At 39.1% G+C, this 17,063-nt stretch overlaps 1 protein-coding gene and 1 pseudogene across 3 annotated transcripts in view; both read left to right on the top strand.

Annotated features, from left to right (window-relative positions):
• Positions 1 to 17,063, top strand: part of Veph1 (ventricular zone expressed PH domain-containing 1) — a 216,441-nt gene that overhangs the window by 84,661 nt on the left and 114,717 nt on the right. The window lies entirely within an intron of this gene.
• On the top strand, positions 1,696 to 6,697 carry LOC102022868 (annotated as a pseudogene).

Below are 17,063 nucleotides of genomic sequence, written 5' to 3'. Positions count from 1 at the left end.
GACACACATTTTGGCTACTGCCGTAGTCTGCTTTTTGATACTATAACAGAATATCACATACCAGCTAATTTATAATGAAGCTAGAAAGTCCACTATCGAGGGACATGCATCTGGTGAGGACCTTCTTGCTGCATCCTCCCACAGTAAGAAGGACAAAGAGCGGGTGAAAGAAAGACAAATGGGGTCCAACTCATTCTTTCATGAAGAACCCACTGTGGAGATAAGGGTGTCAATCCATTGAGGAGGGCAGAGCCCTCATGGCCAAATCACCTCTAAGGTCCCACATCCTAATGCTATGACAGTTGCAATCCCAATTCATCATGAATTTCAAACCACAGCACTTATCAACTCTTCCTCTATGACTAGTAAATATAAACTATACTGAAGGAAGTGAAGAGTGATGTGGGAAAAGGTAAAAATTAAAAATATCTCCTGAAGAAGATATTTTCTCTTCTTCTGTCTGAGGAAGTGAGAATAACTGCAAAGGCAAGATACACAAAATTCAATATCCCACACAGTAGATACAATGAGGCAGTAGATACAGTGAGGGGATGCTTCTTCTCTTTTATTGAGACATTCTGAACACACATTTTGGCAACTGCCATAGTCTGCTTTGTGCTGCTATAACAGAATATCACATATCAGCTAAATTACAATGAAGCTAGAAAGTCCAATATCAAGGGACACGCATCTGGTATAGCACGATTAAATGTTGTGTCCCCTTAAGATCTCAATGCAACCCCTATTTAAAGTTCCTAAGCTGTATATTTCTGCTATAAAGGTGAGCTCACACGTGGATAGAGTTTGGAAGGCAACCACTTGTTTTAGGAAAGTGCATTTGAACCTTTTTCTTTTAAGAGCACACGAACTACCTTCACAGCTCCTTCACACTGGCTACAGTTTGCTTGTTTTCATTCATCTATTCAATCATTCCCTGCCTACCCCTAGAAAGCAGGTAAGGTAGTTCATACGGAAAACAGAGTTGCTGACCAGCCTGGGCAACTTAGCAAGTTGTCTCAAAATAAAAGTGAAAAATGCTGGAAAAGTGGTAGTGTTTGTGGAGCATGTGGGAGGCCCTGGGTTCAATTCCTTGTACTGAAAAATAGGAAGACAGAAGCAAGGGAGGAAGGAAACATTATTGCTATGATATCAGAACAAAAGAAAAGAAAAGAAAAATAAACCCTGGACAAAATTCAGGAACTGAAAAAGGGACAGTTTTAGAGAATGTTAAGTTTGATGCCAGGTTTATGCTTTACGCAATGCATTTTACCATTTCATCCTTCCTTGCAAGTAATAAGATAATAAATCATTCTAACTCATTTTGGGATTTACATCTCAACCATCATGAATAAGACTTCTTGGTTATTTCTTTTGAAAATAAGTAGACACAAAAGACTACCTTGCATGTAATTATGTAATGAGAACGTTATATCATACAATGAATAAATTATGGAAGGTTCAGTTGCACCTGATGTATGGTTATACTGAGTTAACTCTTAACCATATTATTTTCTTTTCTATGAGCAAAAACATATTCTTTTTTAAGTTTGAAATACCACCATCTTTTCTCACTTTCTTTCTCTTTTGTTCTCTTTCTTTCTTTCTTTCTTTCTTTCTTTCTTTCTTTCTTTCTTTCTTTCTTTCTCTTTCTCTCTTTCTCTTTTCTTTCTTTCTTTCTTTCTTTCTTTCTTTCTTTCTTTCTTTCTTTCTCTCTTTCATTTTCCTTTTATTTTTGGACCCATAACAAGTATCTTTCCCCAAAGTGTTTCCATGCTTAGGCCAGAAACCTGTGGCTTTTTTTTTTTTTTTTCACTCAGCAATTACACCACATTCTCTAAACAGATATTGTGTAATTAAAGATGTGCTGCTGCTTTGAGTTCTCTAGAAATTTCAATGCTAAAGTTCCCAATGGTCTTTCAAAAAGTTTGCTTCATTGAAGCAAATGAAATAGTGGAATCATTGTTCAGCATAATCAATGAGAGGTAATTTACATGAGATCACCATGTGTGATGGGAACAGAAATTCTAGCTCAGTATAATTTATTCCGGGTCCATTGAGCCTACACAAAAGACTTACCTTTAAGAGGCTATGTTCCCAAGCCCCCAGTGTTTAGAGAGTAAATCTGAAATTTAGAACCTCTAAATCTTTTATCAATCCACAAAAACAACACTATGTTCAAAGCTGAAATTAGACTTCTGCAAGCTGTAAGATCTGCAAGTATTTGGGTATCAGTGCAATGAAAAGATCCTGGAAAATAACTTCTTGGCACAAATAGACACTGGGATTTTTTAGAAATCTAAACATGGCTACACTGGATGGTATTTTGAAAAAGTACTTTTAAATTGAAAAAACTTATTTGACAGCAGACCATGTCCAGATTTTTACCCTTTAAAAAACTGATCAAAATGAAGATGCAATTATTTTGGTTACATTATTGTTTCAAATACCATCAGCATAAAGTTAAACCACTTTTCATATTTTCTGTTTTCTTTTAAAATTCTAAATCAATTTCATTCAAACATATTTGAAGAAAGATGTAAGTTCCACACTTAAATAAGCATAAGCCATAATTGTTTCATAAATGCAAAAATTATAGCTCATCGATTTTTTGCTGCGAGGGTGGGGTTACTTTAGTATTCCATGCCAAATGCATAGAGTTGAATGGAGTCCAACTCATCCTCAGTTTTTGCCATGTTACAAAATGTGAGGTTCATACAAAAAAAGGATACATCTGTTTGTATCAGCTGTTTCTTAACTTTTATTATTGAGATTTGTCTTTAAAATTTGCTTTATCTGACAGCATTCTTTGCTGGCCATGATTTATTACTCTCTCAAGTGCCCACAGAAACTGTATTGACTAAATTATCATTTATAATATGTAAATATGTTTAAATTCTATTTATCTATGAGTAGAAAAATATATTTACTTATCCAAGATCATATATAGAGAAATTGAGGCATGACCAAAAGCAATAAAAGATTGTGACTTTGGGGATGCTGTTTTGAAAACAAGCTCATAATTGGACAGCTATTTACTTAAAAGAGATATTAGAAATAGTTTTGTTCACTTATTCTCTACTTTGTTTAAGAAAAGGATTACAGGCAGTGACTCTCTCAAAATTTTGTTAAAAAATTACCTCCAGAGTGGTGTTGGGGGCAGCGGCAGCAGTGCAGTGGGGCCCGGGAATGTGGAATTCTTAATTCTTAATGACTACATCAAAAAACAGAGACCCACGCAACCTTTTGATACTTTTTGGTGGAGAATTTATCAGCAGGGTAGTCAGTCTGCTCTCATATCAAGGAAAGAGTATTCTAGCTTGTAAATACTGTTATTTGCATATATCATACATGACGTCATCAGTGGGCACTAACCACGCCCAGAGAAACGAGGAACAATCTCACAACTTAAATCAGACACAGCGCCAGCAGCAAACGCAGGCCACGGTGGAACAAATTCCATTTGCACCGATGATTTCGGACCATAATGACGCTACTTTGAGGAAAAGGTGAAACGACTGATTGATATCACAGGCAAGGACCAGTATGAATGTGTGATTGCTTTGCATGACTGCAGTGGAGATGTCAACAGAGCGATCAATGTTCTGCTGGAAGGAAAAACAGACACATTCTTGGGAGATGGTCAGGAAGAAGAAAGGAGTCTCAGGATAGAAAGATGGTGGCCAGGCAGAATCCAGTGAAGAAGGCAAAGAAACTGAAGGCCAGCACACTCTCTGCACCCCCCACAGCAGTCAGCGCCTCTTCCAGTCTCAGTAGTGGCAGTAGCTTGGGCCTCAGCCTAGGCAGCGGCTCTCCCATCACAGCCTCAACACGAAGCTCAGTTGCTACAACTCCGGGTAAAGCTCGCAGCCTCCTTCCTGGGGCCCCGCCATTGCCTAGTCTGTATACTGTGGCTCCAGGGCTGTTATGTGCCTACCTGCCGCAAGTGTATGGTTATGGTGACTCGCAAATGCTTCAGACAAGGTTTCCACCGGATTACTACAGCATCCTGTTTCCCACATCCCCCACCCCACTGACTGGGAGGGATGGTAGCCTGGCCAGCAGCCCTTATTCTGGTGACCTCACAGGGTTTGGCTGTGGGAATGCCTCCTCCCCACCTCTGGCCACAGCCTTGGCTCAACCCTAAGAGAACCAGGCGCAGACTCACCACACCATGTGGCTGACATTCTTGAACCCAGCACTGCCTCCTGGCTACAGTTGTACCAGCCTGCCATACTACACAGGGATTCTGCCTCCCAGCACCTTTGAGTGTAGACTGACTGTGTTCTCTGTGGCTCTTCCAAGCAGCATGGTGTGAATGTCAGTGTGAATGCACTGGCCATCCCTTACCAACAGCCCAGGGGATATGGGTCTCATGGATACAACACTGATATATCAGTCACCTCCAGTAACGGCCATGCCAGATATCTTGGGTTCTGTGAGCTCCAAAATCCAGCAGTCTTTTGAGAAAGAAGGTTTTCATTCAGTACTCCTGCTGCCTCCTTCAATTTGCCTTCAGCCCTAGGAAGTGGTGGGCGGAGGCATCAATCCGGCCACAGCTGCTGCCTATCCACCTGCCCCCTTTCCATACAATTCTGAGCCCCCATCAGCAGCTGCACTCCCAGATCCTTCACCATCATCTGCAGCAGGATGGCCAGATGGGCAGTGGGCAGTGTAGCTAGACCAGCTCCATCCCGCAGAATCCCTGGACCAACAAGTCTGCCTACAACAGTCACAGCTGGGGGCCAACTGAGGCCCTGACCCTCTTCTCCTCGTGCCATCTTCTGGGAGGGTTTCCTGGCCTGGAAAGTATGGAAACATCATCAAAAAGAGAAAGGATGTTGGGGGATTCTGCAGCCCCCACCCCAAAGGCCCCCCTTGTGCCTCAGCTTCACATCCGTCCCATTCCCATACCACTGTCACCTTGTACGTATTGTAGGATTTGTATTTTCTGCTTTTTGTCCCGTTCTCCCCTTTCCTCTTGCATTCAAGATTATGAAACTTTGCTGTGGGCCCTGCCCTTCCTTCACTTCTTCCTGTTCACCCTGGTGGTGTATGGTGAGGTGGGAGGGGAGACCCCCAAATATATATCAGCTCAACAGCCCCAAGTCTCCTCATTATTCGGAAAACAAAGCAACAACAAAAAAGCATCATGAATATGAACAGCATTGTCAGACAAATTAGTTGAAGTGGGTTTTTTGTACCATGTCTTCAAATTTAATGGATTAATGTGTCTTATATAATATAAAAAGAAAATCTCTAAAAATTATCTTTTAGCTTTTGAAGTGATAACTTAATATTTGATGTCTATTTTCTTTGCAAACATTCTGCAATATTCTTATGCTAAGATTTTAAGTGTAGAAGAGCTAACCTTTGCTGGATAGCATATTTTTTTTTAAAGAATGATTAAATGTACAATTATCTTGGAACTTATAGGTTAATGGGCAGCTTGACCTTCACTTTAGTAACAGCAACTTTTTGCAACATTAAAAATTCTATGATAGAATATTTTTACTTCAGAAACAGAAAAAAATTAAAAAGACTAAGGAATAGTTCCCAAAGGGAGAAATATCAAAAGATCTATAGTTAATGAACCAAAATTGAGTTCAGGTCACTAAGAACCCTTAAAATGTGGTGTCGTGATTTGATCATATAACATTTTTTTAAAAGGTAGATTGGCTTTTTTGGTAAAATTTTGAGTATATCTCACTTCTATAAAAACTTTTTTTCAGGTTACCAAAACACTGACCCACAGTTGTTTATACTGAGTAGCTTTGGGATTTTGGAGATTTCTAGGTCCCCAAACTATTATCAATTCACAAAACAAATTAACTGGGAAAATTAGGGAACCACAAAACTTCTTAGATAGCTTGTTTTAGTTTTTCTAATACTTCAAGTATTCAGATTTAGATTTTTGACACATAAATAATAGCAACTAACATTTGCTTAGCATTGTCATATGACAGGCCTTATTCAGAATGCTTTACGTTTTTAACTCATTGAATCTTCACACCCGCTGGATGAGGTAGGTGCTGTTACTGACACTGTTTTGTAAACATGGCTTCATTCAGCCATGAAGAAGTAAGTGGCATGTCCAGGGTTCATGATCGGCCAGCCACTGTGCGGATTCAAACTCAAGAAGGCACTTCTAAGCCCACTCTCGAAAGCCACCATACTACAGCTGTGAAGACTTCACATTAGTACTACCACCCTTCCATTCTCTGGTGGTAGAATTGTCCATGTTAATTGTTACTCAAAGTACATCTTTCCCATGTGTTCACAGTTTGAACAGTCAACATTGTCTTCTTTGCTAGTTCCTTATTTGCCAGTTCTAGTTTGCATGTGGTAAAAAGAAAGCCTCTCCAAACCCAAACACCTAATCACATCTGTTTTTCAAGGTAAGATGCTAGGCAATAGGTCCACTCAGGCTCTTGCTGGAGGTTATTTAAGAGAGTGCTGTGACTCTAGCATGGATTGGTTCGGACAGGTCTGCGCATGGTTAGCATGGATGGAGAAACAGCTTATGGTTCAGACAGGCCAGTCAAGTCCAGCAGAAGAGCAGTGTTAGCAGGTCTTTGGTGGCTTGGTCTCAATTATGGCTGTGGGCTTTGTAACAGAAGTGATTCTAAACCCGACAGTCTGTTGAATTCCTACCACCTTGTTTAGTAAAGCTCTGTGTTATTTCTAATTTTTTTATTACTTTTTATTTTCTTTAATGGTTTGATAAATCTTGCATTCTTACATCTGGTAATCTGAGCAACTTCATTGAAGATAACAATATGTAATATAACAACCATTGTTAATCCCTATCATTTTGTTTTGAAATCCTGTATTGTTCTTATTGTTTTTGTGTTGCTTTGTTTTTGACGTTGTTGTTATTTTGTTATCATTTTTTATTCTCTTAAAAATAAATCCAACAGTCAATGTAAATATTTGAAATGTTATTTTAAAGTTAATGTCCAAAAGCTGCACAAATAATAGGATAGAAGTACCAAAAGTCTTCCAGTGTAATAGGACAATTACAGTATATACCTTTACTAAGTAGAAATTTATCTTCTCCAGAGTGACTCCAACTGGTTTAACATGGCATTTAAAACCTAATGTTGGCTAGGCATAGTGGTGCATGCCTGTAACCCTAGTGCTCAGGAGACTGAGACAGGAAGGTCATAAGTTCCAGCTCATCCTGAGATTTAGTAACCTAGCAAGACTTTGTCTCAAAATATAAAAAGAAATATTAAATGGCTAGGAGAGTTATATCAAATTAAAAAGCTTCTCACAGTAAAGGAAACAACCAATAGTGTGAAGGGACAGCTTACAGAGTGGGGAAATAATTTTACCAGCTACTGCTTGGACAGAGGACTAATATCTAGGATATATAAAGATCTCCAAAAAATCAAACTCCCTCAAAAAAATAAAAGACTCCATCAAAAAATAGGAAACTGAAATGAATAGACCCCTCAAAAGAAACATAAAGGGTCAATAAGTACAAGAAAAAAAGTCCAGCATCTTTGGCCACTAGAAAAGTGCAAATCTAACAACACTAAGATTTTGTCTTCCTCCAGTATAAATGGCTATCATCAGTGACTCAAAAATAATAAATGCTGGTGAGATTGTGGGGAGGAAGGAATCTGCCTGCATTTTTTGTGGGAATGTAAACTGATACAACTGTGGAAATCAGAATGGAGATTTCTCAAAAAACTAAAATGGAAATTCCACTTGACACAGCTATATCTTTTGGTGTCTTCCTGAAAGAGTGTAAGACATCATATTACAGTGATACACGCACACCCATTTTTGTAGCAGTACAACTCATAGTAATAACTAAATTTTGGAAGTGACCTATATGCCCACTGACAGATGAATGAATAAAGAAAATGTAATATAAAAAATAGCTGAGTCATTTGTAGAAAAATGGTTGGATCTTGATACCATAATGCTAAGTGATACAAATCAGACACAGAAGGCTAAATATTGCAGGAGGCTAAAATTTTTTGCTTATATGAGAAACCCACAAATAGAAATAAAAAGCACAATAAAAACAATATGGTAGGAAATAGGGAGGTTGACTTTGTAGAGATGGAAAGGCGATATGGGGAATTAGGGAGAGTGATAATTGACTGGGGAATAAAAATGATCACAATGTGATATGGATATGCACTAATTCACTGAGATGATTATAATTATTATGTATCACAAACTCTGGTAATAATTAAAAACTTAAAGGGAGCTAACCTCATAGCTCCATGTGAGGGTCCTGGGCTTAATCCTCAGTATTACAAAAAAATAATTAAATAAAGCTTGATATTGTTAGCACTGCAAAGGAGATATCTAGAGGAAGGAAAACGGGATTGGGAGTTCACAGATGCCTTCAATGTTGGTGATAATCTGTTTCATTATTTACACATACACTCTCTCTTTCCTATGAATAGTATATATTCTCTAATGTAGAAAAAATCATTACACACTTAATGTGTTTAGTGTATGCCGTAAAACCAGTAATTTTTATAATAAGACACTCAGACTTTACCAAGTAACTTATTTTGGATTCATTAATATTTCTGTTATCAGATCATATTAAAATGTTTATCATTCAACTAATTGCTATCATTTTTAAATCTTCTAGTCTATGCCAGATCCTTTATAAATGTTACTTCCTCATTTCCTGCATCCACATCATGAAGTTTTGGTGTGAGCTAAGATCAGTTTGGTAATGGCATACCCAACTAAAGCTAACTTCAGTAATGAGGATATTTATTATGATATAAAAAGGCCTGGGAGACATGGTGGGTTCAAGGTGTACTCAGAAGTTGCACAGGTCAGGAAGGACCTTTGACGACAAGACTGTTTTCATCCTGTCTTGCCCTCTTCAGTATCGTGAACTGATCAGGCCCACAACCTCCCAAATGAGTGTACAGTGAAGGATTAAATAAAAGAGAGAAGTGGTATGATTTTAAGCCTCCAGGACAATCAAAACCCTCTAGCAGAATCCATGATGCTGGGGATTTAGCTCAGCGGCAAAAGCACCTGCCTGGCAAGCGCAAGGTCGTGAGTTCGGTTCCCCGTACCAGAGAAAAACCAAAAAAAAAAAAAAAAAAAAGAATCCATGATTCTCTGGAAGTTGAGACAAAGAACTTCTCTGGGCAGCTGAATTTATCTGGATTTCAAACAAAGGAGGAGGGTACTGAGGAAAGTGTGGAAACTGAGCAGGACCTTGGGAGTCAGTTCAAAGATGTCTCCAAGTAATAAATTATGTTAATTTGGAGGAACTATGTTATCTCCAGGAAGGGCCTTCACTGCAGAAGGGAGATGCCTGTGGCTACAGTCTTTGTCTAGTTAATTGGGGTTGGAACTAGATGTCTTCAGCCTTGGCCTTATCTTGTCCTTTGAGGCATCACAGCATCACAGGTATCCCAGGCCTCAGTTGGGACCAGTGACTCATGCAGGTCCACTTACTATGAATCCACTGCCCATCTCCAGACAAGGGGCCTAGGCCTGGGACAGACCCACAAGTAAACATGGAAAGCCACCTAGTTAATTTTAAATCTTGCTCAGAGCCACCTCATAGTGGTCTCCATCACTTCAGTATATTTGCCATGGCCCCATGAATATGCTTTCTCATGCCTGTACAGTGATTGCCTCATCCCAAGCATATGTGTAGATACAACAAGGTCTTCTTGAACAAGGAATGTGCCCGTTGGTCAATTTGTATTTATAGGGGAAAAACGTTCTAGCACTTTTCTATCCTAGGAAACTTCACCTCAGATTCAGTTGTCTACAATTAACTCATCTATCTCCTATTCACAAAAGAGCCCAAGGATTTGAATAGCTGTCATTTTCACTTTAAGGGGGAAGGGTCCTACCAATAAGAAAGAAGGTGATGGGGTGGGATACCACCATAAAGGGGCAGTCAAAAATACCTGCCACCGAACTGCTAGCTACTGTTTACGAATGAGGAAATTGAGGCTCAAACTAGTTAACTAAGATGCTGAAATTTATACAAGCCACAAAGAATAGAGGTAGAAATCATACCAAGTTTGTCTCACTATAAAACATGCCAAAACATAAAAATAAAATAAAATATATCAGTACATCCACCCTCAAAAGGAGGTGGGGGGTTGGGGATATAGCTCAGTGGTACAGTGCCTGCCTAGCATGCACAAGGTCCTGAGTTCGATTCCTGGTACACCCCCTTCCCCAAAGAAAGAGCTATTAATCATGTGCAAGACTTTAATATAAAAATTTGCCAGTACTAATAGGCTATCACTGTAACACAGCTTTGGGCCGGGGATATAGCTCAGCAGCACAAGTGCCTGTCTGGCAAGTGCAAGGTCCTGAGTATGATTCCCAGTACAAAAAAAAGGGTGGGAAAATAAAATATCCTTTTTTTTTTTTTTTTTTTGGAGAGGCATTAGTGTTTAGTATCCTCAGAGTCCCAGAGCTATATGCAGAAACAATAAGGGTATTGGTGATGATTTTCCTCAACAATATATGTCAGGCAGTACAAGTATTCCAGGCACTATACATTCAAAGATAGGGGCTGGGGATTTAGCTCAGCGGCAAAAGCGCCTGCCTGGCAAGCGCAAGGTCGTGAGTTCGGTTCCCGGTACCGGAGAAAAACCAAAAAAAAAAAAAAAAAAAAAACAAGGATAAGTATGACATGGTCCAATATTTGAGACACAACCAAGGAAAGAGAGCTAATTTGACATATGAATTCAAACAAAGAGGGTTTGGGGATTTAGCTCAGCGGCACAGTGCCTGCCTGGCAAGCACAGGGTCATGAGTTCAATTCTGGTACCAGAAGAGAAACAAACAAGCAAACAAAAAACAAATTCAAGCAACGATATCAAGGTTCCTTTGAAGATATGACCACATGCCTGAGGAGTACAGACGTAGCAACAACCAACAGACCGGAAGAGTCAGGAAGGATTTCACAGAAAAGATGATATTTGAATTAACTTAAAGATGTATATAGGATATCTATTAGCGTTCGCCCAAGCAATAGAACCAATATAATATGCAGACGTAGATATATAAGAGGAAATTTAGTATCAGAATTTACACAGAGTTATAGAAGCTGAGAAGTTCTACAACATGCTGTCTGAAAGCTGCAGAAACAAGAAAGCCAGTGGTGTGAGTCAGACCAAATTCAAAGGCCTCAGACCTAGGAGAGTGACAGAGGACTGCTGGGGTCAAGTTCTAGAATCCAAAGGTCCAAACACCAAGACCTACAATATTCAAGAGCAGGAAAGGATGGATATCTTTGCTCAAGAAAACAGAATTTTCCCTTCTGCATTTTATCCTAGTCAGACCTTTAACAGATTAGATAATACGAACCCACATGGGTGAAGGTGGATCTTTCTCATGCAGTTGCTGATTCCAAAAACACCTTCACAGATATATGAGGTATTATTGAATATACAAATGTTTAAATTTTTTAGAAATATAATAAAAGACACATTGCCATCAATTTCCTTTAAAACACTCCACCTTGCTTCAAATACATGTGTCTCATCATTCTTGACCCTTTCTGAAGCAGTCCTGAAAGTCCTCTTGTGTTTTTATATAGTCTAATCAAAAGCACATTTAGCCAGGCATGGAGGTGCATGCTTGTAATCTCAGTATTCAGGAGGCTGATGCAGGAGGATCACCACAATTTCAAGGCCAGCCTGGGCTACATAGTGAGACCCTGCTTCAAAAACAAAAAACTACAGTGAACGCTGTTGCTGAGCACCATTCAATGGAAAGACAGGCTTATAAAAACATATGGGGTGTCCTCATCTACCTAAACATTTTGAATTAACTTAGGACATCAAGACAACTACAACAGTGCAAGTAAAAGCACTGTTTGAAATGTCACCCAAATGTAGTGCTAATCTCTGGCATTCCCACAGGCAAGAAGGCAATGATAGGCCTTATAATAAAATCCACAAAACTTATGCTTCATTTTGGCATGAGTTATGCTACTGTTGGCTGCAGTTCAATTTTAATGACTCAGAAATATACATTAAATAAGATGTCTTTAAATAAAAATGGACATAAAACAAGGTTATGCATTAATCAGTTGATAAAAATACCATGACTAGAGAACCTAACCAAGTCTAGGAACCTAACACTGTTTCCTCAGTGTTCTCCAAATCAGTGTTTGTGATGACTTTAGAGAACATGGCTACTATGAACAAGAAACACTATCTGTGTGTATTACACATATATACATATATACACATACAGAGGGAGAGGTACATGCAGTGACATATCATCATTTCACCTGTAATATGAATCTGTCAAGCAGAGTCCCCTAAGCTGAAAGTTTACTATTTCCCCATAGACTCCAGTGCAGGGTGACTAACTGTCCCGATGTGTCTAAGACTGATGAATGTGTAGCTAACTTTCCATTACCGTGACAAAATACTTGAGACAATCAGCTTACCGAAAGTAAAGGTTTACTTTGGCTCACAATTCAGAGGCTCCAGTCCATCTGTGACCGATTGGCTGTGGGCCTGTCGTGAGGCAGAACATCATGAGGATAGAGAGCAGCACAGCAAAACTGCTTACATTGTGAGTTAGGGAGCAAAAGAGAAAGAGACAAAGGGTCCGGGTCCCACAATCCCTTTGAGGACACATCCCCACCTCCTAGGTCCCACCTCATAAAATTTCCACCACCCCCAATAGTGCCATCCTTAGGGACCGAGCCTTTAACACATGGGTCCTGGGAGACATTCAGCATTCAAACTATAGCAAGGAGTTTCCATGACAAGAGATTTTCAGGGCCATTTGTAGGAAAATCTTCGGGCAAACTGAGTTGGTTTCTCAAAGCCAAAGAAGAATTGGGCTGGGAGTGGGGATCTTCCAACAAACCCTTCCAACTCCTAAACTGGAGCTTTAACCCAGCATTACTGGAGAGAAACTGTCCGGGAATGACAGCCTCAAGCACTTAACCACTATCGGTCACACTCAGGCCTCTGGGGACACCTAAGCAGAGTCTGCAGTTGCCAGGCAAAGTTCCACTGAGGAAGCACCCAGTGTAAGCTCATTTTCTTTGTTTTTCACAGCTCCTGTTAGTATGGAGAATTCAGAGTTGAGCCATGAAGAAAGATGTTGAAATAAGAATAGCAAACATCCAGCAAAGAAAATATTTTATTCCAGAAACTTACTATGTAGTTTTGTTTTGTTTTGTTTTGTTTTGTTTTTACTATTTTATAGATTATTGCAGAGTAGAGAAAAGAAAAACGTGGATTACAAGGTCAAATCCATATTTTTTAAGTAAGCAAATTCTCAAACTTTCAGAGACTTAGGACTTAACATAAACTAGTGGTTTTCAACTCAGCACATTAGAATCATCTGGGAAGTTGAAAAATTCTTATGCCTGGGCTTTACCCATGTCCATGAAATTAAGCAGGAATTGGGAAAGGCGCATCCACTGGGCATTCGATTTGTTCTAACAGTTCTCAGATGGTTCTCATGTGCAGCTGGGCCTGAGAACCTCCCACAAGGAGGACAGTGTTGAGAAAGGGGCTCAGGAAGCTTCTGGGTTTGGGAGGGAAAGATGTAATCAGACGCTGATGTTTGCCCTGGAAAAAGGAAAGAAAGGAGAGTTGCAGCAGATGGGGCTGCACCAAATGGTCTTTGTGAGCCTTGGAGAGGGAAACATTCAAACTCTGGAATCAGAGAGAGCTTGATCAAAGGGGCTCCACCGTACTTAGGACTACACCTGTGTAACTTTAGTCAAGTTATTGTCCCTCTTGGCATCAGTATCCTCATCTAGAGTTACCTTTTTGCAAGGTTGTAGGGATCCTGTGAGGAAGCATATGTCAAACCGCTGGCACACAGTGGGTGAATAGTAAAAGGCTGCTATCTTTATTATTCATTTCTTGTCATTTTCTGATTCACACTCTATTATCTTCATAACAGATAACAACGGAGCTTTATGAGATAGGAGTAACAGTATATAAAGAAAAGAAATTACATTGATAAAACTAAACAATATGGCTAGTGCAATTTTTCAAACATATAATCTAGTTCAGCAGTCTGCACATAACTGCCTGTTGGCCAGTCTATTCATGTTCAGCCATTTATTTACTGTCTATAGCTGCTTTGCCACAACACAGCCCACATAGCCCACTAAGCTGAAAATATTTTCTCTCTGCTCCTTTACAGAAGAAGTTTACCAGCCGCTGATTCTGGTTCACCAATTCCCAGGGTGGTCCATGGACCCCTCAGGAGCCCCTTCTAGGAGATCCGTGAGGCCAGAGCTATTTTCACAGTGATACTAAGACAGTTTACCATTTTCACAGTGTTGGCATTTGCACTGCAACAACAAAGCAGTGAGAGGTAAAACAACTTGTGCTGAGCACATTTCAGGACAATGGCTCCAAACTATTCATAGTTATAATTTTCATCATCACACATTCACAAGGGAGGGGAGGAAAAATCATCTTCACCTAACTCACTGCTTCTTAGCCTCAGCGGTGTCAACATTTTGGGCTAATGATTCTTAGTTTTAGGGGGTTTTCTTGTGCGCTGTAGGACCTCTGGCCCCAAACCCTAGATTCTGCCAGCTCTCCCTCCATTCCCTCAGTTGTGACCACCAGAATGTCTCCAGACGGCCTCCAAATGTTCTCTGGGGACAAAATCACTTATTCTCTCTCTGGCCCCCACCCTCTCACTCTAAGAACTGCTCATGCAGCTTGATGAAAGGAGAAAAATAATTAATTTATTAACTCTGAACCCTGGACACACATCTTAATATTCCATGGAGCTACCTGGAAAGTATGTACTGGCTCAGTATTTCTGCTGCATGTGAAATACAAAGACAGCATTATCTTAAGATAGAAAAAAAAACTTAGGCCTTTGGCTTACTAGCTAAGCTAACCACTTTTTTCATAGAATAGCTCTCATTTGAAAGAATTGTTAATCTATGATTATTAGGCTTTGGCTACTTGGTAGACATGATCTAGAAAATGAATGAAGTGGACCTTTCACCTCAAGCAAAACTGCTGATATTAGCACACTAGAATCATCTCTAGGTATCCAGGAGGATCGGTTCCAAGATTCCTACAGATGCCCAAGTCTGTGGATATCAGCTCCTTGCTATAAAATGGTGTAGTATTTGCATATAACTGGTACACATCCTCCTGTATACTTTATCTCTAGAATACTTATAATACCTAATGCAATGTAAATGCTATATAAACAGTTGTCATACTGTATTGTTTGTAGAATGATAAAAAGTCTTCACATGTGCAATACAGATGAAATTTTCTTTCTGTATTTTTCATCCTTAGTTTGTTGAAGCCACAGATACAGAGTGCGCTCGAGTGTGTGTGTGTGTGTGTGTGTGTGTGTGTGTGTGAAACATAGATTGTAATTGGTGGCCAGTAATAAAATTTGACCACAGAGTGAAAATTAGAATTTTGAAAAGTTTGTATCACCCACTCTAAACATGACAGTGTCTCTGTACTTAAAGACCTTCCCGATGAGTAGTGATATAAAAGAAGGTGGTGTTTTTAATATTATATAATGAAATGCATCAACGTTTGAAAGATATGCCTAACACTGGCCAAAAGGCCAATGCTTACTGTTACAAAACCGTACACAGATAAATAGATCCATTTAAGGTATAAGGCAGACCAGTGGGTTTAAATCTATAATGGGGTATAAAAAGTTAATTGACGCTGCTCATTGAAACTACCCTTTAAAAAAATTATCACTTATTGGCCAGAAATGTAGCTCAGCAGCACAGTGCCTGCCTGGCAAGCACGAGGTTGTGAGTTCAATTCCTGATACAAAAAAAAAAAAATCACTGATTGAATTTTGGTGTAGTACTCAAGAAGAATACCCACAATTATCAAGGCTCTTTTAAAAGTAGACTTGCTTTTTCCAACTACATCTCAGAGGCTAGATTTAACAGATTGAGTACCGAAGTATATATGAGAATTCAGAATCCATTTTAGTACTTTGTGCAAAGAAATTTGCAAAAATGTATAGGAATTCCATTCTTCTCCCTAACTTTCTGTTTCATAGAATATTACTTTTTATGAAAATATGTAGATATTTAACATACTAAGTTCATTGTTGGTTTTAATTGAAATTATAATTATTTTTAGTTTCTAAATGTTAATACTATATAGTAGATAATAACAAATATAACCCAGATAAACAAAAACTCTTTGGAGCCTTCAATAATTTTTGGGAGGGTACAAATTCTAAGATTTGATCCAAAAATAGGTATCTGAGATGAATACACACTTCTCAGATAAAGAAATACAAATAGCAAATAAATGTATGAAAAAATATTTAACATCATTGGTCATTTGAGAAAAACAAATTAAAACAACACTGAGATTCCATCTCAGACTGGAAAGAATAGCTATCATCAAGAAATCAACCAATAACAAGTGCTGGAGGGGCTGTGGGGAAAAAGGGACCCTTCTCTACCATTGGTGGGAGTGCAGACTTGTGCAACCATGTGGAAATCAATATGGAGATTCCTCAAAGAGCTCGTATTGGAGGTACCATTTGATCCAGCTATTCCCCTTCTGAGCTTACCCATTTCCATGATGGGAAATCTTCTCAGAAGAGAGGAAAATCTGAGTATCTTCTCAGAAGAATTAAAAACATCATACCATACTGATATATGTGCACCCATGTTTATAGAAGCACAATTTGTAATAACTAAGTCTTGGAAACAACCCAAATACCCATCAACTGAGGAATGGATAGAAAAGATTATACAGTGGAGTCTTACTCAGCCCTAAAGAAGGATAAGCTTAAGACTTTTACAGGTAAATGGATGCAACTTGAGGCCATATTCATAAGTGAATGATTCAAATCAGACTCACATGTGTAAACAGCGTATTTCTCCCTAGTGTGAGAAGATGAAAGAGCAAATAATGTCTAAAATATGCACTAGATATTGTGAGATGGGAAGAAATTGTTCAAAAGGAAGAAGGAACTATGATGGGGGAAAGGGGAAAGGAAGGAAGGGAAAAGGGGAAAAAATTCAAGTCAGTTATACTATTAGTGTCTCTTAGTTCATTGAAAAGGAAGGTTTGTGCTAGTATCAATTG

The sequence above is a fragment of the Chinchilla lanigera genome, unplaced genomic scaffold (assembly GCF_000276665.1).
Source record: "Chinchilla lanigera isolate Chin_1 unplaced genomic scaffold, ChiLan1.0 scaffold00047, whole genome shotgun sequence".
NCBI lineage: Eukaryota > Metazoa > Chordata > Mammalia > Rodentia > Chinchillidae > Chinchilla > Chinchilla lanigera.
This window is presented reverse-complemented; position numbering and strand designations above follow the sequence as displayed.